General features: G+C 43.8%; 1 protein-coding gene across 2 annotated transcripts in view; it reads right to left on the bottom strand.

The window, feature by feature from the left end:
• ahdc1 (AT hook, DNA binding motif, containing 1) overlaps positions 1-24,442 on the bottom strand; it is a 296,855-nt gene extending 272,413 nt beyond the window's left edge. For both annotated transcript variants that reach the window (XR_011940848.1, XM_072500577.1), the window contains exon 1: positions 24,393-24,442. The gene's annotated coding sequence lies outside the window, so the exon portion shown is untranslated. The remainder of the gene's footprint in view (positions 1-24,392) is intronic.
• Positions 24,443-26,826: the final 2,384 nt, after the last annotated feature.

Below are 26,826 nucleotides of genomic sequence, written 5' to 3'. Positions count from 1 at the left end.
CAATCGAAAGACCAATCGAGTATTATTCTAAGGAAACTCCATATACACCAAAATAAATATTCGACCATCGAAAAGGAGACATTGAGTTTGATTAGTGTTAGAGCATTTTAAAATTTTTGTTAGTAACAGTGTATCTGAGACAATTGTATATACGGACCATAATCCAATAAAATTCTTGGACAAATTTAAACATTAAAATGCAAGACTATCAGATGGAGTTTATTGTTACAACCATTTCATTTACGCATTCTACAAGTGGCAGGAGAAAATGTGTTTGCTGATGCATTATCACGACTGTAATGTGTGAGAAGGCTAAAATAGACTGTACTCATGTTTATGTTTGCCTGTTAGAAAAAAAATCTTTTGGGAGTACAAGTCATATATAATCTTTAAAATTTTAAAGTTAAAGGGGTTTTAGAAAATGTAGCCAACTGCTTATATTGCTGGTTCATTTTCTTTAAGAGGGGAGGTATGACAAATGGAGGATTTCAAGAATAATGGCTTCTAAATATTGGGACTATTTTAAGGGTTTAAAAGCCTGGGGTTATAGTGTGTTTGACTGCAGTGGTCATGTTTTCAAAACAGATTTTGTTTCACAGGGCCTGGGTGCTTTTCGGACCCAGGTGAAACTGACCAGAGAATTGTGGTTTTCAGTCTGGGCTAATGCACTGTGGTTGAGTGGAAAAAGTCCCTGGGGAGTTGATGTGCTTTCGGCCTGCAGAGTCAACTTATTTTTACAACTTGGAGAGATTATATAATTGCTGGGTAGAGTCAAGGGTTGCAGAGATTAATTTTGGAAAAGCTTTGGAGAGGAGTTGAAGTCTGATCCGTCTGACACTGAGCCCATTGTTATGGGCCAGGGTTTAAGAGAGCCCCAAATGTATCATGGAGTTCACCTGACCCACAACTTTTAATAGGTTTTGGTATGGGGAGCACACGGCCCACTCTACAGGTGTGGTAGAGCAGAAATGGAAAAGTATTTTTTAAAGCAAAACAATGTTTATTCTATAAACTCAAGTTAACCTTTTTAAAACATAGTGAACATCTTAGCAACCATTAATTCAAATATAACCCACAAAGAATACAACACTAAGTAATCCTTTAAGCTTTCCTTTTAACATCCATAAGACTTAAAACACCTTTTACCAGAAACATATTAGGTTTACATTCACTACTGAGAACATTTATAATTCTGAATTCACCAAATGATCACGAGATAGTCTTTTCATGGCAGAGAGATCAACAGTACACCTGCTCTGTCTGCCTTCAGCTCCAACACTGAAAACGAAACCAAAAACACACCCTGCAGCAAACAGCCTAAAACGAACGTAAAAAGCTGACAAGACAGCCCAGCTGCACCCACTCTTGGACATCACTGCAGTAGTAAACACCCATTTCTTAAAGGTACCCTCACTACAGATATTTATATACACACCCATTTATAAACACCCATTTCGTAAAGGTACTCTCACATGACACCATAATTCTCTCGCTGTTGGCTAGTTAGAAAAAGAGTAATACGATATAAAGCAGGACAGCTTTGGCTGAGGACAAAGAAGCTGAATGTGCCAGTTGAACCAGTTTTTAAGGCATTCAGCCAGACTCTGAAAGGTTTCTAACAGGAGTCACGTCTATTCTGTAAAGCAATCATTACTCTCTGCCATGCTGATTTTAAGATAGATTAAGAGCTGTATGTTTCTTTGCATGTTGTTTAATGGGGAATTGAGTAATAGTATTATAAGGGAAATTGTAAACTGTTCTTTTCTGGTGTGAAGTTAGAGTTTAATATTGCATTCTGAACAAAGTTTAGTTTTAAAATTATCATGCAATCACTCCTGAAGCAAACCATTCTTTCCACACAGTTTTGCAAATAAATTTAAATATTTGGGTTTCATAGCCACTGTTGGGCTCGGGTCTGGGATTGTAATAAAGGTATACACGCAGCTGGAATCTTATCCTTCAACTTTTCAGCTCCAAAGTGAACAGTTTCCTGTAGAACATTTACCTTGGCGCATATTTTTCATTGCACTGAAATGGTTGGCAACCATCTTGAGGTTTACTTAACTATCCCCTCCATTTCTCAGGAGTCTTTTTTTTTCCTCCTTCTGGGGTATTTTTTTGCCCTTTCTCTGTTGGCACAGTCAGGGTTACAAGCCCAAGCTTTAGACTTGCTTCAGCTGCGGGTTGAGCAGCGGTTGCGTCTCATCTATTATCTGGAGCTCGAGATCTTCCTTCTTGCCATTGCATTGATGGTCAGACTAATTTGTTCTCGCGGTAGGAGTCCTGTGCCATCATATAGCCTCAATCTTACTTTTGACGGCATCATTTTTGGATCACAATGTTGACCCACATCACACAGACCTCTGAAGGTTATTGTGCTGCATGACGCACCAGTGTCCATCTGACACTTATTGTTTGATACTTATTGATATTCTCCATCTGCGATCATCATTACAGTTACAAACCATTTGTCTCCTACAGACTTAACTGAACCAACCTGTTGTATCATGCATAGTTCTTCATCAGATTAGTTTGCTGAAATTTCTCCATCTGTATTGGCTTGCTTTGCTTTTTTCTGGCCGAACGTGTGCAAAATGATTTTGCTTCTTTCTTTCCTCATGCTCGGTAACCCTTATTTTCCTGTGCATGTGGTCCTCCGCAGTATTTGCATCCTCCCTTTGGTCTGTAATTGGCCAGCTCTTTACGCCTACACCATCTCTCAGCATAACGTTCCTTGAATCTTGCTGTATTCTCCAGCTGACATTTCACAACTTCCACATTTCAACACAGAGCTACGTTTATTGTGAGGGGGTCTCGTTCCTAGGAAAAACTCTATCTTTAATTAGATTTTCTTTTAGCTGCCCAAATTTACATGATTCTGCTAGCTGCGGGGCAGCACGGTAGCATTGTGGATAGCACAATTGCTTCACAGCTCCAGGGTCCCAGGTTCGATTCCGGCTTGGGTCACTGTCTGTGCGGAGTCTGCACATCCTCCCAGTGTGTGCATGGGTTTCCTCTGGGTGCTCCGGTTTCCTCCCACAGTCCAAACATGTGCAGGTTAGGTGGATTGGCCATGATAAATTGCCCTTAGTGTCCAAGATTGCCCTTAGTGTTGGGTGGGGTTACTGGGTTATGGGGATAGGGTGGAGGTGTTGCCCTTGGGTCGGGTGCTCTTTCCAAGAGCCGGTGCAGACTTGATGGCCGAATGGCCTCCTTCTGCACTGTAAATTCTATGATAATCTATGATAACGGCATACTGTTGAATGGTCTCAATTTCATTCTGAACTCTAGTATTGAACATGCATCTTTTAAGATGTAACATTCATTTTGGTCCAAAATATGCGTCAAGGTTCTCAATCTCAATCGGTTGTTAGATTTAGGGAGTATACACTTTGTAGCAGTCCTTCCCCAGCAGTGTGAAAAGTGTAGCTACTCATTGTTATGTCTACTGCAATCTCATTTTTGCCATTGCAACTGGACAAATTATTAGTTTCGTCATGTATCACTTTTCAAATGAGATTGGAAAATTTACTGCTGCCATTTTTGCTCACTCAACTTTTGTCTGTTCTCTTCGTTTCTGCAGTCAGTAATTTCACTTGCAGCCTGTGCGTGCTTTTCTTTTTTATAATTTTTCTGCAGCCAGTAATTTCACTCGCAGCTGGTGTGCACTTTTCTTTGGTTTCTTGAAACTTGTCTGTTTTCCTTTGTTCTTTCCAGCTGCTTTTTTTTCAGATTTGAACCCTGGGTCGTCAGTGTCTTCTCTGCTCATTTGGCAGGGTCCAAAAATCTATTTTTTTGCCACTCTCTAACACCAGGTTTCAAGAATAAGGACAGCAGTCTTCATTAGTATGTTTCTGTGAGAGGCTTTTTAATGAACTGTTCTTAAGATGTCTGTTCCAGAGGCAGACACATGGCATGGTCACATGATTACATGATTACGGAAAACTGGAGGTGTCAATCAGACTGGTTACATTTCAAAACCTTAATAATGTGCACAAATTGCTGAAGGTAGCAAGGCAGGTTGTAAAAGTGGTTTAAGAGGCCTAAAGGATACTGGGCTGTAAAATAGAGGCACAAAATAGAAAAGAAAGGAAGTTACAATGAATCTTTAAAAAATATTGGTTCAACTGGAGTATCATGTCCCATCTGGGCACAACAGTTTAGGAAGGATGCTCATGAAGCCATTGGAGAGAATGTAGAAAAGATTCACAAGGATGAGGGACTTGAGTTACATGGATATATTGTAGAGGCTTGGGATTTTCTACTTGGGTAAGAGTAAATTGGAAGGAAATTTGATAGAGGTGTTCAAAATCATGAGGAGTCTGAACAGGGTGAGTAGATAGCAAGAAACTGTCACCACTGGTGGTAGCGTCAAAAACCAAAAGGTTCAGATTAGCTGAAGAATCAAATGTTAATGGCCGACTTTATAAAAAATGCAGCAAGTGGTTACAATCTTGACCTGCCTAGGAAGTGGTGGCAACAGGTTCAACTGTGACTTCCAAAATTGGATAAACACCGGAAAGGAAAAATTCACAGGGCTATAGGGAATGGGTGGACAAACTGACGTTCAGTTTGGGTTCTGCCAGGACCACTAAGCTCCTGACCTCATTACAGTCTTGGTGTAAACAAGGACAAAAGAGCTGAACTCCAGAGGTGAGGGGAGAGAGACTGCCCCAGACATCAAGGCAGCATTTGACTGAGTGTGGTATCAAGGTGTGGGGGAGGGGAGAGGGGAAGAGTCTCTGCTGATTGGAGGTTTATCCAAGATGGTTGTTGGAGGTCAAGCATCTCAGTTCCAGGAAATCACTTCAGGGGTTTCTCAAGTTAACGTCCTAGGCGCATCCTTCCTCAGCTGCTTTATCAAAGTCCTGCCTACCATCATAGGGTCAGAAATGGGGATATTCAATGATGATTGCACAATGTTCAGCATCATTCACAACTCCTCAGGTACTGAAGTAGTCAATGTCCAAATGCAGCAAGACCTGGACAATATCCAGACGTGGGCTAATAAGTAACATTTGTGCTACACAAGTGCCAGGCAATGGCCATTTCCAACGAGAGAGCATCTAACTATAGACCCTTGACAGTCAATGGCATTACCATAGCTGAATCCCCTATCAGCATCTAAGGGGTTACCAGTGACCAGAAACTGAACTAGACCGCCATATAAATACATGGCTCCAAGAGGTCAGAGGCTAGAAATCCATCAGCAAGTAAATCACCTTCTGACACCCCAAAGTCTGTCCACAATCTACACAGCTTACAAGACACAAGTCATGAGTGTGATGGAATATTCTCCCCTTGCCTGGATGGGTGTAGCTGCAACACTATTCAAGAAGCTTGACACCATCCAGGGCCAAGAAGTCCACTTGATTGGCATCCCATCCACATTCACTCCCTCCATTACTGATGCACTGTAGCAGCAGTGTTTGCCATCTACAAGGTGCACTGCAGGAACTCACCAAGCCTCCTCATACAGCACTTTCCAAACTCACAACCACTACCATCTTGAAGGACAAGGGCAGCAGAGACATAAAAGAATCATCACCTAAAGTTTCATCACCCACTATCCTAACTTGGAAATATATCAGCGTTGCTTCACCATCACTGGTTCAAAAACCTGGAACTCCATCCCTAATAACGCTGTCGGCGTACCGACACCATATGGATTGCAGCGGTTCAAGGCAGCAGCTCACTACTTTTTCAAGGGCAATGAGAGATGAGCAATAAATGCTTATTTTTTAAACATATTTTTTTATTCTACATTTTCCTTCAAAAATGTACACCCCACCCAGAAAAAGGAGAAAAAGAAAAAGGAGTCCGCCCATGGTCACCATTCACCTATAGAGTCCACTCCCCCCTTCCCCCCTACACTCAACGCCATCCAGCCTCTGAAAGGGTACCGTACATGATACCCAAGAGTTGTACACCCCCCTCCCCTCAAAGTCTCCAGCTCCTCCGGTCCACTGCCTCTTGTAAAACTCCTCTTCCCAACCTCGGTTCCTTCCCCCCAACTTTCCACCCCGGCTAGACCACTCGGGCCCTGTTCTGCCAGGCTCCGACGGCCGCAGCCCCTCCCCCCACCTCCCTCCCGTTCACTGGCCGGCTTAAACCAGCCAGCGTGGAGGCCCCCGCCCGGGTCCCTTTCCCCCTTGCCCGACCCTAGGAAAGCCCAGAGATCCCCTTTTAGCTCACACACCCCTCATATCCACCTACACCCCAAAGAGCCCTCATTTCGAGTGAAAGTCCCATCCCTTCCCTTGTCCAAATATATACAACATTGGCTCCTTTAGCCCCTACACCCGCACGCAGTGAAACAAAAAAGAAGAAAATACAGTCATGAGGTTACATCGGCACATGGCCATTTCTCAATTTGTCAGTTCTGCCACAGTCCTTCTGCCTTCGCAAACTCCTCCGCTGCTTTCGCCGTTCCAAAATAAAAGTCCCTGAGCTTATAAGTCACCCTCAGCTTCGCTGGATATTCAATGCCGCACTGCACCTTGCTAATGTACAGTGCCCTCTTCACCCGGTTGAAGGCAGCCCGCCTCCTCGCCAGCTCCACCGTAAAGTCCTGGTATACACGTATACCAGCTCCAGCCCACTGCACCACCCGCTTCTGCTTGGCCCAGCTCAGGACCTTCTCCTTCACACTGTACCTACGGAAGCACAGAGTCACTGCCCTTGGCGGCTCACTCACCTTTGGTACAGGCCTCCACGACCGATGAGCCCGATCCAGTTCATATCGGGAGGGATCCCCCCCTCCCCCAATAAATTTGCCAGCATCGTGGCAAAATACTCAGTCGGCTTCGGTCCTTCAACTCCTTCGGGCAGCTCCACAATCCTCAAATTCTGTTGCCAGGATCTGTTTTCCAGGTCTTCCATCTTTCCTCGCAGATCCTTGTTAATGTCCATCACCTTCCGCATCTCCTTCCCCATCGAGGCAAGTTGATCACCGTGATGCAATAACGTCTCCTCTACTTCCTTCAGCGCCTCCCCTTGCTCTCGCACCTCCGCCACTGCGCTCGCCACCGCCATCACCGGGGAAATCGCCTCCCCCACCAGCACACTCAAAACCTCCCTCATCTCCTTCCTCACCGTCTCCATGCATTTTGCAAACTGCCTTTCGAATTCCGCAGCCATCATCTTAGTTATTTCTTCAGCCGTAAGCAATGCGACCTCCCCTGGTGCTCCAGCCTCCATTTTCTTTACTGACCCGCGGTGACCTTTCCGCTCCCCGACAGACTTTCAGCCGCTTTTTTCATGGCCGTTTTTTTGCTGGTCTTTGACATTCCCCGCCTCTGTGCTGTCTGCCGACTTTTACTGCCTTCGCTGGCCCTAGGATCGGGCGTTAACCCCCGACAATGCCGTTCCCGAACGGGAGCCCTCCAACGCGCGGCTGCCTCCCCTACTCTAACCTAAACTATTTCCCATCTCCCATCTCCACCCGCCCCCCCCCCCCCCCCCGGTCTGCTGACGATTAATTTTTCGCAAGGAAGTCGACAAACGGTTGCCACCTCCAGGTGAATCCTAACAGTGAACCTCTCAAGGCGAACTTAATTTTCTCCATTCAGAGAAAGCTAGCCATGTCCAATAGCCAGGTTTCCGACATCGGGGGCTTTGGGTCCCTCCATGCCAATAGTATCCGCCTCCGGGCTACCAAGGAAGCAAAGGCCAGAACATCTGCCTCTTTCTCCTCCTGGATTCCCGGATCTTCCGACACCCCGAAAATCACCACCTCTGGACCCAGCGCCACCCTTGTTTTTAAAACCTTGGACATGACGTCCGCAAACCCCTGCCAAAATCCCCGAAGCTTTGGACATGTCCAAAACATATTTCATAGAATTTACAGTACAGGAGGCCGCCATTCGGCCCATCGAGTCTGCACCGGCTCTTGGAAAGAGCACCCTACCCTATCCCCATAACCCAGTAACCCCACCCAACACTAAGGGCAATTTTGGACACGAAGGGCAATTTAGCATGGCCAATCCACCAAACCTGCACTGTGGGAGGAAACCGGAGCACCCGGAGGAAACCCACGCACACACGGGGAGAACGTGCAGACTCAGCACAGACAGTGACCCAAGCCGGGAATCAAACCTGGGACCCTGGAGCTGTGAAGCAATTGTGCTAATCACTATGCTACCGTGCATGTCTCCTATCGATCTGCAATATCTCCTTTACCAGTCTGTCCGTCTCTGCCCTGTCAACCTTCTCCTTATGAGCCCGGATTGAGATCAGCTCCCCCTTACCACCGCCTTCAGTGCTTCCCAAACCACCGCTGCCGAAGTTTCCCCCATTTCATTGACCTGCAGGTAGTCCTGAATACATTTCCTCAGCCACTCGCACACCCCTTCATCCGCCAAAAGTCCCACATCTAACTTCCAGTGCGGGCGCTGATTACTGTCTTTACTAACCTGCAGGTCAATCCAGTGCGGTGCATGGTCTGAGATTGTGATCACCGAATACCCCGTGTCCACTCCCCCGGCCAGAAAGACCCTGCTCAAAATAAAGAAATCAATCCGGGAGTACACTTTATGCACGTGTGAGTAGAAGGGCAACTCCTTCGCCCTCGGCTGCCCAAACCTCCATGGATCCCCCCCCCCCCCCCCCCCCCTCCCAAATCAGCTCCATGAACCCTCTTAGTTCCTTTGCCATTGCTGGCACCCTGCCCGTTTTAGAGCTTGACCGGTCTAAGCCCGGGTCCATAACTGTATTGAAGTCCCCTCCCATGACCAATCTGTCCGAGTCCAGGTCCGGTATCTACCCCAGCATCCTCTTTATAAACTCCACATCATCCTAATTTGGCGCATATACATTCACTAACACCACCTGCACCCCCTCCAGTTTCCCACTGACCATAATATACCGACCTCCCACGTCTGAGACAATTCAACCCGCTTCAAACACCACCTGCTTATTGATCAGGATCACGACCCCTCTAGTCTTTGAATCTAGTCCCGAATGAAACACCTGGCTGACCCAGCCTTTCCTCAGTCTAACCTGGTCCGTAACCTTAAGGTGCATCTCCTGCAACATCACCACGTCCGCCTTCAATCCCCTAAGATGCGTGAACACATGTGCCCTTTTGACCGGCCCATTTAACCCTCAAACATCCTAGGTGATCAGCCTAGTTGGGGGCTCATTGCACCCCCCCCCCCCCCCCGCCAATCAGTTATCCCCTTTTTTTAGGCCCGCCACCAGCCCATGATGCGCGCCTCCACCGGTCCATCCCCAGGCAGCCCCCTGCCCGACCCCCCCTCTGTCCCTCAGCCCAAATCCCTCCCTCACCAGCAGAACATTCATTCCCCCTCTTCCCACCCCCCCCCCCAGCAACAACACCCTGTAACCCAATCCCTTTCCTAAACCAAACATATGCACCCCCCCACTGCACTTCCGAGAGCTAGCTCACCCAGCTAGCTCGGTGGCCCCCATATCCGGCTCCAGATAGTCTGCCACCTCTTGTTCCCTCCCAACCCCGCTCATGCAAACAAACTCCAACATCAAACAGTCCCCACACAATTGCCCAACCGAAAAACACCAAGATCAAAACTAGTACACCTCCATCCCCCAACAGTGCAAATGAAAACCTAAACTCACCCAGCTCTCCTGCTGGTTCCAAGCAAAACTTCATTTATGGAATGAATAGGGCAGCACGATGGCGCAGTGGGTTAGCACTGCTGCCTCATGGTGCCGAGGTCCCAGGTTCGATCCCGGCCCTGGGTCATTGTCTATGTGGAGTTTGCACATTCTCCCCGTGTTTGCGTGGGTTTCGCCCCCACAACACAAAGATGTGCAGGGTAGGTGGATTGGCCACGTTAAATTGCCCCTTAATTGGAAAAAAATAATTGGGTACTCTAAATTTAGAAAAAAGATGGAATGAATTAATCCTTAGTTGGTCTAATCTCAGTTCTGGGCAATCATTTGAAATCTACAATTTGATTTAACATTTAAAAATGCTTAGGTTAGTCAAGGGTAGCCAATGCAATGCATCTTTGACAAACATAATATATCTTTGGGCAGCACGGTAGCATTGTGGATAGCACAAATGCTTCACAGCTCCAGGGTCCCAGGTTCGATTCCGGCTTGGGTCACTGTCTGTGCGGAGTCTGCACATCCTCCCCATGTGTGCGTGGGTTTCCTCCGGGTGCTCCGGTTTCCTCCCACAGTCCAAAGATATGCGGGTTAGGTGGATTGGCCATGCTAAATTGCCCATAGTGTCCAAAATTGCCCTTGGTGTAGGGTGAGGTTACTGGGTTGTGGGGATAGGGTGGAGGTGTGGACCTTGGGTAGGGTGCTCTTTCCAAGAGCCGGTGCAGACTCGATGGGCCGAATGGCCTCCTTCTGCACTGTAAATTCTATGATGAAAGCGAGAAACTTTTCACAAAAACAGAGAAACAATACAGAGAAAACAGAAACAAGAACGTTGCAGCCAAGTTCAAAAGTGCTCAGTCCTTCGTCAGCCCTTTCTTTCTTGCAAAGTCCAACGCGTCCTCAGGCGACGCAAAGTAAAAGTGCTGATCCTCATGCGTGACCCAAAGACATGCTGGGTATAACAGTCCAAACTTCACCTTTTTCTTGAAAAGGATCGTCTTGATCTGATTGAAGCCTGCTCTCCTCCTGGCCACCTCCATGCTCAGGTCTTGGTAAACCCGCAGGATGCTAATGTCCCACTTACAGTTCCGTGTCTGCTTGGCCCACTGCAGAATACGCTCCTTATCCGAGAACCTGTGAAATCTCACCACCATAGCCCTCGGGGGACCCCATTCGCGGCTTCTTCGCAGGTGCTCTGTGAGCCCTATCCACCTCCAAGGGCCGGGAGAATGCCCCATCCCCCAGCAGCTTCTCAAACATGCCTGCGACGTATGCCCCAGCGTCCGTTCCTTCAGCCACCTCCGGGAGCCCGACAATTCTTAGGTTCTGCCGGCGGAACCTATTCTAAGCCCACATTTTAATCTTTAAAATTTAAGTTTAAAGAGTTCCCAAGTGATTCATTGGACTGCTGTTAAATTTTTAATGTTATAAAAGAGCCAACTGTACTGTCAGCCCTTTACCAAGATCAAAAATCTCAGCAGCTTTCAGACCGGTTAGCAAACACTATGCTTATATAAGTATGCAGACAGAGTCTTCAGCTGTCTCAACTCAATTCTCTGCACTTTCTCTAAATTTCTCAACTTTGCTATTTTTTCTCTGTGCCTTTTAAAAGCCTCATCAAAAATCTATACTTTCAGACATCTGTTAACTCTCTCCCCCAGCTCTGCCCATTTCTCCTGTGCAATGTTTTTATATGAATCGTGCATTACAAGTCGAAGCTGATACTGTGTCTTCCTATTCAACATGAAAGGAACTGCAGCGACTGCAATATGATTGAGTGCTCTAAAACAGGTATCGGTGTCAAACCTATGTCCACACTATAAAGACAGCATTAGGAGTCAATATGCAATGTCTACATGCACTGCAAGGACTGATCATTCCAGCAAGTCAAATTTAAATAGCCTACACCCGAATACTTGGTCAATATCTGGCAGCAAATCAAAGTCATGAGGCGTTTTCAAAGCCAGAATGAAAAGTATAGGTCCCTACATCAAAATAGGTTAACATGACATCATGACAACCAATGACAGCCTTTTTTATATTCCTTAATTACAACAGTGTTCTCAATCAGTCATTTTCTTATAAGTCAGGGTATTATGGTTTTACATTGATTATAAGCATGCAAATTAAGGTGTGGTCATCAAGTGGTTAATTCAAAAACCTCATTAGACATCCTCAGTACTAATATTTATTGATGAACTGAGCAAGTTCCTTGATTTGTTACAATATTTGCTACTCTTGAAGCTGAAAAAACAAAGCAATGGCCCAGCATCATAGTCCAGTGACTGGTTACAGAATTTCACTGGCCATAAGAGCAGTCATGTTTAAAAACAGTAATTTATTTGAACCTGATGAAGCATTAAATAATTTATGTTTCACCACTTAATGGCTCACTTGGCACAGCCCCACCCCTCCAAATACCCAAATCTACCCAAATCACTTCCCAAAAGAACGTAGGCCAGCACACAAGGGCAAATAAACCAGAAAAAGGAATAGATGCACAGACAGGCAAGGACGCCGACCCCCACCAACAACCACCTCACTACTAATCAAGACTCCCTCATTCCTCTCCTGAACCCCACAGTAAAAAAGAAAAAGAGCTTAATAGCTTAAATACTCATTGCTTCCAGCACAGTGCAACCTGCCAAGAAACTTAGTACATCAATTTACTCCTTCTGTAAGCACCATATAATTAACCCACACAATGACTTCATCAAATATTTCTGTGAATGCAGACTCTTGAAAAAGGTACAATAAAAATAAATTTTAAAATGCATTTTATTGTGGCAACACCTTTTAATTAATACAGTTTTGCAAAGATTTTACACAATAGAAATTCTGTAACATACTGTACATTCAACAAAAGCCTGGGTTAAGAAAAATATTTTATTCACAATATATCAGACTTAAATGCCTTAGGGTAAACCAATGGATTCTTGCTTATCTGCAAGTGCCCAGGTGCTGTAAAGAACTTACTTCCTCAGATTATTCAGTTTTGCAATCATGTTTCCTGTGAATCTAATTTTTCTAGACATTATAAGAAATAATTAAACTACCTTAGATATAGCAGAACATTGACAAAAATTGTTGCAGCATGCAGGAAGTTGCTGTTTTCTTCACCAGTCTATGTTACAGTGACACGTCAAGAAAGGGTTGGCACTGGAAGATCCCAAGAAGATTCTAAACAAATCTTCTAAAATGTAAAATAGGCAAAATCTTATATAATCTTTTCAATACTCAAGGAGATAAGAAACATAAATGAGTAGAATTTTGTTAAATTCTGGAGACTGTGAATTTAAGCTGTGCAATAATAAAGGGCAGAAGAGCTAATGGAATATTTTTTTAAGGGGATAGGGATGGGGGGGGGGGGGGGTAGTGGTGCTAAGATCTTATTACACTAACCAAATTTTCTCCATTCAATAAAATATATTTAGTTGCCAGTTATTTATTACACAGCGAGGGCATGATGGTGGTGGGTAGGCAGAAAAAAGCAATTGTGCAGGAGATTTTTGCTTTAATTACAAAAAACATTTTATGTAAGACCAGCATTTAGAACAATCATCAACTACAATAGAATCTATTTGTAAGATGGTGTCAGTTAACTCCAGGAGCTTGAATATACCTGATCACTCAAATGAACTTGCTGCTTCATGAACAAACATTTATGGTCTCGGCTGTTTCATTAACTAGAAGGATTAAATAAGCATGGCTGTACTGATTTCCTGATCTCCAATAACTGCTTCAGCCTCCCTTACAGAATCTTCCCCATCAGTTGCCTGTGCTATCATTTGACCTCCTGCTGCTCCAAATTGAAATTTAAGATTTTTTTTTAATGCACATGCTTTTTTTTGTTTGCAACATAATGTTAGCTGTCAGGGCATAGAATTTAGTTGTTCAATTCCGACGGAGTCCCTGGGCGAGCACTCAGATCCTGTGCAGAATGGCTGCCGAGTATATTTGCAAACATCTTCAACACCACACTTCTCCACGCCAAGGTCTCCACCTCCTTCAAGAAGGCCACCATAATACCAGTTAATACCAAAGAAAAACAAGGTAGCCTATCGCAACAACTACCAACCGATGGCCCTGACATCTGATATCATGATATACTTTGAGCGGCTAGTCAGAAGACAGATCAATGCCAGCCTCCTGAACGGTCTTGATCGATTGCAGTTCACCTATCCCTGCAACCGGTCCACAGCAGATGCTATCTCCCTGGCCCTACAATCAACACCTCAACAACAAGGACACCTACGTGAGACTGACAATCAAACTCTGCAATCTTGGACTTGACCCCTCCCTGTGCAGCTGGATCCTTGACTTCCTCACCAGGATAGGCAACGGCACCTCCTCCACAATAGTCCTCAATACCGGGGCCCCACATTTCTGAATTATTGCAGGTATGAAACAAGTTCTTCTGGTATTTCTTTCTGCCCAGAGCCCATTCTGAAAAGGCAATTGGTTCTCAAATTTATCATCAGATTTAATTCCCAAACACTATTAATGTAGGAGATGGTATATACGGTGGCTTATTAAATAATCGACTATTTGTAAAAACCGCATGCCAGGCAATGAAGGGAAAACATTCTGGAGACCGGATAGCACAGTAGGTTAACATGTTCCTTTATTTCTGTAACAGAATTTCAATTCCACCCCACCTAATAGAATTAAAACTGTTTTCCTCTCTCTCGGTCGGCCCTGAAGATTTTACACTCAAATGAGTTTTAACGTAGTTCTGACAAGCAAGGGTGCACAATATAAGAGTGCCTACAATGATGTGCCAAGGAAACACTCTCAGAACCGTCAAAAGTATGTCTGGTTGAAAGATGAAAATTGTTGCAGCAGAGGGAGGGGAACAATCTTCTTCTGCGGCTAGAGTTTTCATAAATTTACAGAGTCGACAACACAAGCCTCCACTCGCCCTTCATTTAATCCTATCACTGAAGCACAAGACTATCAGTAACTGGTTGTGCTACATCTGATGATGAATACCCAAGACATGAACAGTGGAAAACTCTTGCTGGGAAATAATTTAATTCTCTAGCAATTAGAGTTGTGATGTATGCAAAATCCATTTCATTCAAAGTCGCGAGCAAAGATTTTGCCATGTAACATGAAGGAATGCACATCAAACAACTGAAAAGTTATGAAGTGTAAAATTAAAATATTGCGTCATATTATTGGAAAGCTTAAAAAATTAAATTAATTAAATCCAGTCAACGGTGCCTTTAATGCTATGACATGGCACTGGCCCTATTGGTGATCATTAAAATTGAAAGTCATCGAAGTGGTGGGCTAGGAGTGCCGAATATTAAAATGTATCAATTAGCCTCACATCTTAGGTTTATCAGGGATTGGGTCAGAGATGAACCCTCCACCATTTGGCTTGACATTGAAGCAGGCCAAACTCTGCTGTTTTATAGGAAACTCTAAGGCTGGATCTGCCAAATGTGAGAATCCTATAATTATCAACCTTCTTCGAGCACGGAGGATGGTCTGTCAGGTGGAAAGGAGATCTAAATTAACATCCTCTCTCTCTCCCATTCAGGACAACCCGGATTTTCTACCAGTTCTTATAGAACCATAGAATTCCTACAGTGCAGAAGGAGGCCATCTAGCCCATTGTGCCTGCACCGACCCTCTGAAAGAGCACCCTCTCTACGTCCACTCTCCCACCCTATCCCCACAACCACACCTAACCTACATTCAGTGGCAATTTAGCATGGTCAATTCACCTAACCTGCACATCTTTGGACAGTGGGAGAAAACCGGAGCACCCAGTGGAAACCCATGGAGACACGGGAGAAAGTGCAAACACCACATCGTCACCCAACGCCGGAATTTAACCCAGATCCTTGACGTTGTGAGGCAGCAGTGCTAACCACTGTGCTACCTTGACGCCATGGACCATGGACACAATATCTGGAGAGATAGAGACATATTCAGTGGTGCTTCTTTGATATCTTTTGAGCAGTTTTACCAACATTTTGACATCCTGAGACACTTTTTTAAAAAAATATTTGCACCTTAAGCGAATTCATCCTTAAAAAGACAACTGTGCATCTTGATGCTTCAATCTCCCGTGTGGAAAAAAAATTCCTGATTTCAGCAGATTAATGAGGTACGTTTTATGACACTATGCTCTAGATCCTGCGCGCGTATTTTTTTGCAATGTATTTTATTACAAACATATATAAAAAAAAGTTACAACACAACCAAATCGGGAAATAAGCTTTCCAACAATCAACTATACAGTTTATACACATTTTTCCCTTTTTCACCCTCTCTCCACCCCCGCCCCCCTGCAAACTGGCTCCCTGTCCCAACTCATTCACCGGGAACACTTCGCTTTTCCCTACGTTCAACTTGTACCCCAAGAACGCCCGATACCTCCCCAGCAGACCCATGATCCTCTCCATGCTCCCTAGCGGGTCCGAGACTTATAATAGTAGGTAGCGTAGAACAACACCCGATGTTCCCTCTGTCCCCTCATAATCCCCTGCCACTCTATCGATCCCCTAAGAGCCATTGCCAATGGCTCTATAGCCAGTGCAAACAACAGTGGGCAACCCTGCCTTGTTCCCCGGTGCAATTCGAAGTTCCGTGAGCTCATGTCGTTCTTCCACACAGTCGCTCTCGGTGCCACATATAGCAAGCGTACCTATGCCACAAACCTCGGCCCAAACATTCCCAGAACCCCAAACAGGTACCGCCACTCCAGCTGATCGTAAGCCTTCCCCGCGTCCATAGACACCACTACCTCCGGTACCAGGGCTCCCGACATGTTCATAACTACATTTAACAACCTCCTTATATTGCTCAAGAACTACCTGCCTTTTACGAAGCCTGTTTGGTCCTCCGCAACCACCCCCGGGACACGACCCTCCATCCTTCCCGCCAACAACTTAGCCAGCACTTTCACATCCGCATTGAACAGCAATAAGGGCCTATACAACACACATTCCACCAGGTCCTTCCCCTTCTTAATGTAATCACTGCCTGCGTCGTCGTCTCCAGCACTCCCCCCATCTCCAGCACCTTGTTAAATGCCCGCATGAGATGCAGTTCCAGCGTCACAAACTCCTTATAAAATTCCATCGGATATCCATCCGGCCCTGGCACCTTCCCCAACATCATTCCCCTTATACTATTCAGTACCTCCCTCAACCCCAGGGGCTCCTCTAGCGCCTGCCTCTTTACTTCCTCCAGCTGAGGAAACTGCAGCTTGTCTAAAAATTGTCCCACTTCCCCCTCCTCTCCCCCCCGGGCCTGCCCTGTACAATTCCTTGTAATACTCCCTGAACGCCTCATTTAACTTCCCTGGCTTCACCACCACAACCCAAGCCCCATTCCGTATCTTCAATATTTCCCTGGACCCGGCCTGCCTCTAGATCCTGTGTGTTATTGAAAGGTTGCGGCCTTGAGAAAGATACCTTGCGGTTAATATTGATGAGGGGACCTGGGGTAATATATGGGAATATGCCAATAAAATTTCAGTCTGTAATCGAATGAAGGAGGCGCAGTTCAAAATATTGCAACATCTGCATATCACACCTATTTTGAGATACAGGTTTCATCTTGCTATATTCCAATGTGCCTATAATGCCAGATAATTGAGGGTGACTATACAGTGTGTGTGGTCCTGTGTCAAAATTCAAACCTACTCGTCTGGTAAACAGCTTGAGAAGATATTTGGTACGGCCTTAGAATTTGTTCATTTATTCCCAATTCTGAGGCTCCCAGATTGAATCATTGACTCTAATGGAAAAGAGGCATATATATATACTAACCTTCGCAGCACAGAAGAACATCCTTTGCTCCTGGATTAGCATATTAGCACAGAAGAACATCCTTTGCTCCTGGATTAGCGATAAGAATCGTTCAATTCGAAATTGGCATAAAATTATTATGGAGCATATCCCTATAGGGTTCATAACTTGCAGACTCTGTTCTAAATCGATGCATTCCGAAAAGTACAGGAACTCTATTTATAGGCTCCACTGTGTCTGACTTGCTACTACAAAGATTTCCATTAGTTATGCAGCACCGTTTTGAATTTGCTGTGTGTGAAGGTGTGCATCATATTGCCATGCTTCCTTTCTCTTCTCCCTATTCTCTAGTTTATCCATTTTTAAAATTTATATGAAATGGTTTGAGGCACTACATCGAAGAAACAACTGTGTTGGTATTCTTAAAACTTTTTCTGTACTCATGTATGGATACCATACTGTGCCAGTTTTGAGGGGTTTTGGATTATTTGTAAAAATGGAAAAACTCTACATTTTAATATATATTTTTATTAAAGTAGGTTAGTAGTAATGATGTTTCATATTGGTACCTGCAACCAGTGAGTCCACTCCAGAAGTTTAAAAACTACAGTAAATCAGTGAGTCTTACACTGAACCATTGTGATTCACAGTAATTTTTTTGCCATTTAAAGAGAGTTTGTATGCACTGGATGGACTATGCTTGTATTAAATGAAATAAAAGTTATGCTATTAGTATTAGATTCTAATTTTGCTACAACTCAACTACAGTAAGCCACTATTATGAAACGATGATGGATTTGTACTCAAATAGCAAGACAAAATATTGGCTTGAAATTATTATTTAAATTAGCCAACTATTTCTGTGCCTCAAAATAAAAAGATTCAGACTAGAATGCACAAATAATATTTATAGTTGGCTCAAAGCTTCAAAGAATACAGAAATCTCCCTTGGCAACAACACTACTAACCAGAATTTAGAAGGTCTGGAGCACCATCATGAAAGCAGAGATTCATAAAGATCAGTTATGATACATATTTAAATGGCACTAAAAAGGAACTCAGACACAAAAGAAAATCCGCTCGTTTCAATTGTGGTTTAACAAACTGCCCTTTTGACTTTGGAACCAAATTCAATCCCAAACACACTGGCTAAAAGTCACATCAAATGACTATAGAAGTTCTATTTAACAATGTTTTAGCAGTTACAACTTAATTTCCTTGTGTTGCCCTATTATGTATTTTCTTTTATTCCCTTTTCTTCCCATGTACTTAATGATCTGTTGAGCTGCTCGCAGAAAAATACTTTTCACTATACCTCAGTACACGTGACAATAAACAAATCCAATCCAATTTCCAAGGAGCACAGTGGCTGTAATTGACAAACTCACTCAAACAGGTCACAAGGAGAATTGGTTAGATAAACTGAAAATATTGATAGTACAACAAGGTCAGAGTCAACATTCATTCTGGAAGCAAAAGCATAATCAAGTCCATGATGTAGTTGTGGTTATGATGTTTATTGGGGGCAATTTGTCTCTTCCATTTCCCAGCATCACCTGGACCAAATTCATCTTTAACAATCAAATTATTTTGAGATTTCTTGTATGTATTCCTCCCTAGCACAAAAGTAATCCCAACCACTGGGAAGGACACAAACTAGCAAGCTTCTACATGTAATATATACACCATTTCTGGTCAGGCATTAGTAGTGGCTAGCATGATACAAGTCAATTTGTTGACCTTTCCATCAGCAAGGCACTTGATTAACACTTAGTGCTGTGCTCAGTGGATCTGAGAGAAGTCAGTGAGATCACTACAATTCAGACCCAGCTCTCCTGGTCGATGAGATATTACGCAAATATGCTGCATCACTGTGCATGAAATAAACGTGATGTATTAATGTATGCTCCATTAAGATACAAGCTGACTATAATGTACCAAAGCATCAACAACACGATAGTGATTTCAAAGAGGATACATATGTCTGCCAGAGCAAAAAAACCTACAGGAGTCAACATTTTATGCCGCTTCAAAAGCTGTCATTATTTAAATATTATCCAAATGCATGCTTCAGAATCACAATGTTGTCTGCATAACTTTACACATGCAAAAACAGGCAACTGCCAATTCAGAGTCTCCTAGGTGTCACACCTTTATCCCTGTTGAAATGAATCATGTGGTCACGCACATGTGCTGTGGGTACAGTAGTAACGACTTGCTGCAGTGTGTAGTTAGTTTCTGGAGTTACTAATGCTCCAGAGCATGCTGCTTAGAAACATTATATAGAAATAAAGTAGCTGTATTTGTAGGCAATACTTTGTTCGTGATCTACCTGTACTGGTTTTGATCATCAGAAGGGGGATTCATGAGAGCAATTCTCCAGAAGTATTTATCCCTCACCAGTTTTATTTTTTGATATGACATGACTGCAGGGCTAAGTATGGAGAGGTGGTGAAATGTAGGGTGGAGGGTATGGGAAGAAATGTTCATCTGTGATATTTCAGGTATCGCTATGGGGTAAAACTAACAAACCAGTTATTCCCACCCTTCAATTTGTGTCTGCAAATCAGGGGAATAGACAGGATGGGCGGAGTGTTATAATTACAAAATCTAGACCACTAAGAATGTCAGAATTGGAACTGGCAAGATTGAATTAATATTTAGTATCATGACTCTCAAACACGACTGTTTGTGCACAGATTTCCTCCAGAAAAAACCTCAAGAAATTCAACGCCCATTATAAAAACAAGATTCTTTCTTTCTCTTGAATCTTGCTTTCTGCACGGTTGATGTAATGACATCCATACATGCACACTGCATGAGGAATGATAGAGTAAATCAATTCCAAGCTGCTTACATGTTCAGTGGAGATACTTAAAAGAACAGTGTTCCCACACAGTTATTTAACTTTCAGAAGAACATTTTTGACTGAACTGCAAAACCACAAATTTGAGTTTAAGAATATGCCTCAAAAATTAAAATATACATACATGTTCAAGAAGATAAAAATGAACAAGGCACAGCTCCTTGGGCGTAGCGCAAGCTTGGGCAGACAAGACATGACTCTTCTAAATATCTCATTCTACTACAATCCCATTCGGTGCTGCCCAGATTAACATAAGGCCAGCAGCACGGGTTCAATCCCCGTACCGACCTCCCCGAACAGGCGCCGTAATGTGGCAACTAGGGGCTTTTCACAGTAACTTCATTGAAGCCTACTTGTGACAATAAGCGATTATTATTATTTTTTTATTATAAGGACATAAACAGGAGGGGTAAGCCAGAAGGCCCATCGAGTCTGCTCCACCATTCAATATAATTATGGGTGTTTGGGGGCTTCATTTTCCCACCCATTCACCATATCCTTTAATTCTCTGAGAACACAAATCTGTCTGGAACAAAAAAAATAGAAAAGGATAGGTAAAAAAATATATATATATATATTTTTTTTTAAAACAGTTTTTTCATTTTCCTCCCATTTTTTGGTCAAGTCCCATGTATCAGTTCCTGGATGAGAAGATAAACAAGCAATCTGCCTCAGCTCTCGCTGCCAAAACCATCCCATAAGTGGCCAACATTAAATGAACAAGTATACTCCCAACTTCAGACTAGGGTTTGTGCATGGAGAAATCCTACATATCAATTAATATAGACATCAATTACAACCCAATGTTTTTAAAGAGAAGAAAGCAGGACTACCCCAAGACAATACTGACACAATCTAGTTTATATAGAACATACATATTTATATATATGTGAACCTTTTGTGAGTGGCTTTAATATATAATTGCAATATAAAAAATAATCTTTACATTATCAATACTTATAACATAAGCACATGCCAGAATCACTCTGCAGTGCAATTTTAGACATAAAACAAAATAAAACATACATAATTGGTTAGGCACATAACTAAAGCTTTGTCATTTAGATGTTGGACATGAATGTAGGATTTTCATTTGAGCATAAGTATTTAAATTCACCTGCTTTTTAAATACTGCCTCCAGCTATTCTTTTATCAGCAATACTGAAGGAGAGATAGTCTGGAGCAAAGACCTCACCTCTGCCAATAATCCAGATAGGCAATGCCGTTGTGGAATTGTCACTGGATCAGTAATCCACAAACCCAGGATAATACTCTGGGCACTTGGGTTTCAATCCCACGATGGCTGATGGTGAAATTTGATTCAATAAAAGTCTGGAATTAAACATCTAATGATGACCGTAAAACCATTGTTGATTGTCGGAAAAACACATCTGGTTCACTAATGTCCTTGAGGGAAGGAAATCTGCCATCCTTGCCTGGTCTGGCCTACATGTGACTCGGGTGGTTGACTCTTAAATGCCCTCTGAAATGGCCTAGTAAACCACTCAGTTCAATTGGCAATTCGGGATGGGTAACAAATGCTGGCTCAGCCAGCGACACCCACATCCCATGAACAAATACAAAGAACAAATGCCGTTTCCTGATTAACTGGGTGCATACACTGCTCCCAGAGTTTATGATAATGAACACTACAATGTTCAGGAAATGACTGACATGCCATATGCAAAAGGTTTACTGTACATTCCATTCATGGCTGATTGACAAAGGAAAGCCGATTGAAGAGAGGACATGCTTAGGTGTTACAAGGTGATCCTTCAACACACAAACACCACTTCTTTTCAGTCAGCTCTCTTTCTATACACTAATATAAACTCAAGCTCCAGAGCATATCACCAAAATAGACATGATCAATTGACTCTTAGTTTTACAATTCTGAGTCAGACCTGAACTTTAAAACCAAATACTGAGAGATTTTATTTTGCACTCTCATGTAGCCTCCACCCGACATCCCACTTCACCACTGCAGCCAAGTAATATCAAAAAAATTAAACTAGGGGTAAAACACTTCTGGAGAATTGCTCTCTGAATTCCCTTCAGGTGATCAAAACAGTCCAGGTACATTACAGGAACAAAGTGTTACCTACAAAGATGTATAACCATATTGCATTAATGGACGGACACCAACAAGAATACATACATTGATGAGGACACCTAAACCAAAAACTGTATGAAAACTAGACAATTAGCTCCATCACGCGAAGCCACCTCCCATCCATTGACTCTGTCTACACCTCCACTGCCTTGGGAAAGCAGGCAGCACAATAAAAGACCCCTTCCACCCAGGTTATTCTCTCTTCCAACCTCTTCCATCAGGCAAAAGATACAAAAGTCTGAAAACATGCACCAATAGATTCAAAAACAGCTTCTTCCCTGTTGTTACCAGACTCCTGAATGATCCTCTCATGGACTGAACTGATCTCTCTATACATCTTTCCCACTGTTGTAGCACTATAATCCGTATGCTTCACCCCATGTCTATGTATTTACATTGTTATGTCCTATGTTTTTTTCATGCATGGAACAATCCACCTGGACTGTACACAGAACAATACTTTTCACTGTACCTCGGTACACATGACAATAATTCTAAATAATACCTTAATTCCCAGTTGCAACAATTAGAGTCTAACTGTGTGCAGGAACGAATATACAGGACAAAACCAGCATTAGACAAAGATCTTTGTACGGACAAATTATGTGCACTCTCAGACTCAATATAGGCTAATGGCTAAATATTTCGACCCACATAAACAATGTCATCATTCTGTATGAATGTTGTAGATTGTATTAGATCCTGTGGTGGTCACCCTGAGTAGCACAACCTTCAGTAACCTACCTGGAAGCAATAGATGAATACCACCTTTCTGGTGTCATGTAAAGTATAGTAAGGACAACACTGTGTTCCTGCTAATGCTGACATATGAAAATTACAGACTGAAACATGACAAACAAAATGCAATAGTCTGTAAAACAGATTCTACTAGCATTGTACCATGTACACTGTATATAATTGACCATAATACAGCATAATCAAAAGGTTCTGATGAGGAACAGGACTGAAGCAAAACTGGTTCAAAGGCATGACACCGAGGCTGCAATACATTCTCAGACAATTGCTCCATAATGTTTTCAAGTGAATCTTACTGCATAGATCTAATTTTTTCCAGACAGCTGTACATCTCCCACAGGAGTATTTTCAGTCTGCGATCACCACCTAGATTCCTATCTTTCACTGCCAATGCTCGGTTTTACCAATCAGACAAGGCAACACCACCATACAGGTGAGATAAGAATTGCGATGTAGCCAAGTGAGACTGCATCGTCTGGTGTCCGGATATTACAAGGTTACTGTTTGCGGCATTTCGCCAGTTTATTTCATTAGAGTAACAACAGCAAGAGTAACATCTTAATCTTCCACCCTTGAACAAGAATAATCCGACAGCTGACTCCAATGCAGAGTCAGCTTAAAAAAAAAATGCATTTAATTCCGAAAAGACAAACGCGGCAGGTTTGATCAGATGTTTTAATTGTTCAGCCGAAAAGTTTTTTTAAATATACATATGTAGATATGGCAATTTAAGGGTTGCTGCAAGGCTGAATTTGCAATGCTTCGTTGTAACCGCCTCCGAGCAGGAAAGCCCCAACTGCGGCCAGAACTGTGGCAAGGCAACGAGGGAGGGCTCTGGCCAGAGGCAGAATGAGAGCGGAAATATTCGGCAACACTGTCGCAAGTTCGGTGCAATTCAGGCTGCGAATTGGATCCGAATGCATTAAACGGCGCTGCGTTTTTTAAAGGTCCGGCACGCAATGCATTTCCAGCAAACAGAAATGCTGCATTCCAGCAACAACAAGAAAAAAGGCTGCATTAGGGAAAACTCTCGACATTTTCCTTCACAAAAAATCCACCATCGCTTCTTAATTCACCTCAACACCATCTCCCCCTGTGGAAAAACAACCATCTCCAAACCCTCGCCAACCTCTCTATATTTTATATATTTATACCATATATACACAAACGCGCTGCCATATTCTCCCCTCCTTCCTCCGCTGCAGTGTATTTTTTTTTTAACAATCACTGACAGGGTTTGCCGCTCTCGGGGTTTTGCTCTCTCAACTACTCGAGGAGAAAGGTGAGCCGCTTTTACCTGCAACCTCCGCCCGGCTCGCGCACCTCCGACTAACCGTCCCGGCAGCCGGCAGCGCGCATGCGCCACCTCGAGCAGCCGGTCGCGCGCATGCGCCGCCACCGCCCACTCCCCTCCACGCGCCGCGCGGGCAACATCTCCGGAGCATGCGCAGCAGCGACAGCTGCACATGACTGGAGGTGTGAGACGAACTACTTGGAGGAGATGGGGGGAGATTGCGGAGATTGAAGGGGGATGCACAAGGAGAAAGGGGAGTACGAAGAAAAGAGGGTGGGATGTGGGGGTGAAAGGAGAGGCGTAGGTGGGGTGGAGAGAGAGAGGATGCAGAAAGGGTGAAGGTAAGAGGGAACAGGCTCGAGTGTGGGGGTCGGTGAGGCTGCAGAGGTGGGAGGGTGCAGAGGTGCAGACGTAACAGGAGAGGTTGTGAAGGGAACAGGGAGGGTTGGATGGGGAGAGGTAGAGTTCAGAGGGAGCAGAGAGGGGAAGGAGAGAGAGGGTGCAAAGGGAAGTTGGAGGGATACGGACCCAGGAAGTGTAGAAGATTGTAGTTTAGTCGGGCAGTATGGTCGGCACGGGCTTGGAGGGCCGAAGGGCCTGTTCCTGTGCTGTACATTTCTTTGTTCTTTGTTCTTTGTTGGAGCAGGGAGAGGGTGCAGAGAGAGTAGGGAAGGGAATAGAGAGACGCGGTGCAGAATTGAGTGAGACTAAGGAAGCAAGAAGAGAGTGAGAGGGATACAGATTTGGCAAGGTCACAGAAGGCAGAGAGTAGCAATGGAAGGGTGCTTTTCTAATTGGAGGGCTGTGACTAGTGGTGTTCCGCAGGGATCAGTGCTGGGACCTTTGCTGTTCGTAGTATATATCAATGATTTGGAGGAAAATGTAACTGGTCTGATTAGTAAGTTTGCAGACGACACAAAGGTTAGTGGAATTGCGGAAAACGATGAGAACTGTCAGAGGATACAGCAGGATTTAGATCATTTGGAGACTTGGGCGAGAGATGGCAGATGGAGTTCAATCCAGAGAAATGTGAGGTAATGCATTTTGGAAGGTCTAATGCAGGTAGGGAATATACAGTAAATGGTAGAACCCTCAAGAGTATTGAAAGTCAGAGGGATCTAGGTGTACAGGTCCATAGGTCACTGAAAGGGGCAACACATGTGGAGAAGGTAATCAAGAAGGCATACGACATGCTTGCCTTTACTGGCCAGGACATTGAGTATAAAAATTGGCAAGCCATGTTGCAGCTGTATAGAACCTTAGTTAGGCCACACTTGGAGTGTAGTGTTCAATTCTGGTAGAGGGGTCAATTACTATGGGGCATAGGTTTAAGGTGCGAGGGGCAAGGTTTAGAGGAGATGTACGAGGCAAGTTTTTAGACAGAGGGTAGTGGGTGCCTGGAACTCGCTGCCAGAGGAGGTGGTGGAAGCAGGGATGATAGTGACATTCAAGGGGCATCTTGACAAATACATGAATAGGATGGGAATAGAGGGATACGGACCCCGGAAGAGTAGAAGATTTTAGTTTAGACGGGCGGCATGGTCGGCACAGGCCTGGAGGGCCGAAGGGCCTGTTCCTGTGCTGTACCTTTCTTTGTTCTTTGTTATGGGTGGGAGGTGAGGGTAAATAAGGAAAGAAGGGCAAGAAAGAATGAATAGATTTGAGGCCGGGAAGGCAAGGGATACTTCGAATGCGGTGGTAAGGAGCAAAGGAGAGGGAAGGTGAAGGGGGGAAGAAGAGGAAACAGGGAAGGAGAGTAGAGAAGGCGGGAATGCAAAGGAGGAGGTAGTGGAGAGGAAAGGCAGGGAGAGAAGAGGGGATGACCGGATATGTGAGGGGAAGGACAAGAGGAAGGGGAGTGGTGAAAGAGAGTGTGACTGAGAGGGGAGGAGGGCAAAGATGTGAAATGGGCCAATGACTCCTTTCTCCTTGCACATTTGACAACAATCCTTTCTCTTTGTCATCAACAGAATTTGTTTCCTTTCATGTCTGTGATCAGTATATGTGTGTGCAAGAGAGGTATGTTTTTCTTACCCTTGGTGTTTTTATCCCAATTAAATCAGCAACAAGCATTTGAGTTTTTCAAAATAAAGAAGGTTATTTATTCTCACATCCTGAACTAAACAAAGTGCCGCACACTTGTTCTCACATAAGCTCTCTCCCACATAAAGATTAGGAACATACAAAGATAATATCCTGTTATATTGTAATTGTCTCAGTGTCTGATTTACACTTCCATGAGGCAGGCCTGTAGTTTCTTGGAAGGTCTCAATGCTTTGAAGTTGAAACAAAGGATTGGTAAAGTGAAGGATTGTCAGTATGATTAAAAGGTATGAAAGATGATAAACGGTATGAATAAAGTAGACCTGGAGTGGATGCTTCCACTTGTGGGGCATTCTGGAATGAGAGGCCATAGTCTCGGGATAAGGGGTAGCAA

Source organism: Scyliorhinus torazame, chromosome 1, assembly GCF_047496885.1.
Source record: "Scyliorhinus torazame isolate Kashiwa2021f chromosome 1, sScyTor2.1, whole genome shotgun sequence".
NCBI classification, from domain to species: domain Eukaryota; kingdom Metazoa; phylum Chordata; class Chondrichthyes; order Carcharhiniformes; family Scyliorhinidae; genus Scyliorhinus; species Scyliorhinus torazame.
This window is presented reverse-complemented; position numbering and strand designations above follow the sequence as displayed.